Source organism: Trypanosoma equiperdum, assembly GCF_001457755.1.
Source record: "Trypanosoma equiperdum strain OVI genome assembly, contig: ctg_1948, whole genome shotgun sequence".
In the NCBI taxonomy this organism is placed as follows: Eukaryota; Euglenozoa; class Kinetoplastea; order Trypanosomatida; family Trypanosomatidae; genus Trypanosoma; species Trypanosoma equiperdum.
In genome coordinates this window covers 3,479-5,183 of record NW_027124002.1, presented here as the reverse complement: position 1 = coordinate 5,183, position 1,705 = coordinate 3,479, and positions in this window count along the sequence as shown.

The window sequence follows — 1,705 nt, the reverse complement described above, 5'->3', positions numbered from 1 at the left end:
CAACACCGGATATGGTGCGACCGCTCCGTGGGATGAGAGCCATTACCAAGTGTACCACGGTGCAATACCCTGCTCAGGTGGGGGAACCAAAAATCCCTTATACAACTTCCGTCCTGGGGGGCAGACGGATATACTAAACATGGTTCAGACTCAACGTTGGGGGATCAAACGGGCGACAAATGAAGACCGCCCCTCTAGACACGCGTACATGCCGTCTCTCAGCGTGGGTATCAATTCTCCAAAAAGAAAGAACAGGGGTTTTAGTGGGTAGGAGCGTCGGTCTCCGGCGTTGACTCCCACACTACCACGTCCTCGCGGTGTGGTGTGCGTAAATGCATTTCCTTCTTAACCCCAGGTGTGGACTGACTGCATGGTCCTGACGGTTGCTCGAGGGGAAAAAAGTTACTGAGCCGCTAGCACTTTCTCTGATCCTACCGGTCCTTGTAGCCGCGTTCTATCAGCTTGCTTTGCTGCTACCTGGGAGTCTTTTGTGGAATGTGTGAGTTAATGCTGCTAGTTGTAGTTTTTGAGTTAATTTCCGTTCTTTTATTTGGGTTAGTTGTTGTTCAATTGCTTCTCGGATCTATGATTTAATGTGGCTGAATTGTCGCACGGCATCTCAAGCTGTCTTAATCTGCTTTTGTGGTTCGTGAAAATTGTCTTTTGCTATTATAACTGTCTTGGTTGTTACTACAGCCGCGACTGCCACCTCCAGAAACAACCGATGTTGGAGGTAGTGATATATTTTTTGGCCTCAGCTTGCTGTTGCGCCATCTATCTGTGCTTGCTTTCAATACTGTATATGGTTTACTTTTGCCACGGTTTGTCTGCTAAAACAAAATTTTCTTTATTTTACAACCAGTTTTTAGTTTTTCAATTCAAAACATGGGTTTTTAAATTTTAACTTTTAGTTTTTCCTGTGGGTTGGTTGGTCGTCTGTTGAACAGCACTTATGCAACCGGAAAAAAATAAACGAATGTAGAATGAAAAATAATGAATTAGGCTAATTTGAAGATGATTTTGACTGCAGTCTTTTGGATATATTTGGTTCCAATTGCTACTTCTGGAGCTGCATCGCACATGCGGCTGAGGATTTTTGTGATTTTGTATAGATTATTTTGCCTGTTTTTGGTCATATGTCTCCATGAAAATCCGTCACTACTTGTGGTATCTATTTCATATTGGTGTTTTTAGATTCGTTGTGTTGCTCCTGTTTCTGATGTTACTTTCCCTTTCAACAGATGGACATTATAATACTCCATCAGTCAACAAACTGCGGTATTCAACGTCATATCTGTAGTAGCATCTATCCGTTTTGGAGGGAGACAAAAAGCACCACCGAATCTCCTATTCCCACAAATGTACTATTTTCTGCTTCATATTCTGGCGTTGCTGCTGCGGATACGTAGGGCCGCTAGTTTGTCTGTACCCTGAACTCTGTCCTTCTCTCACTTTTTCCTCTATAATTTCCTTTAGTATGATGCTGTCCATTTTTATGTATGTTTTTAAAAACTGCGCATATTACACTTTCTAATCCTCCTCTATCTTTCTCTTCCTGCATCTCCTTTATAATATTTCTCACGCTCTCTTTCCCTATTTCCTTCTTCATCGCATTTAACATCATTTAATCCTTTCAATTTTTTAACTTCTTCTTTTTGATCCTTCTATTCGTGTTTACTATCACTTTTTGTTATAATATTCGTAC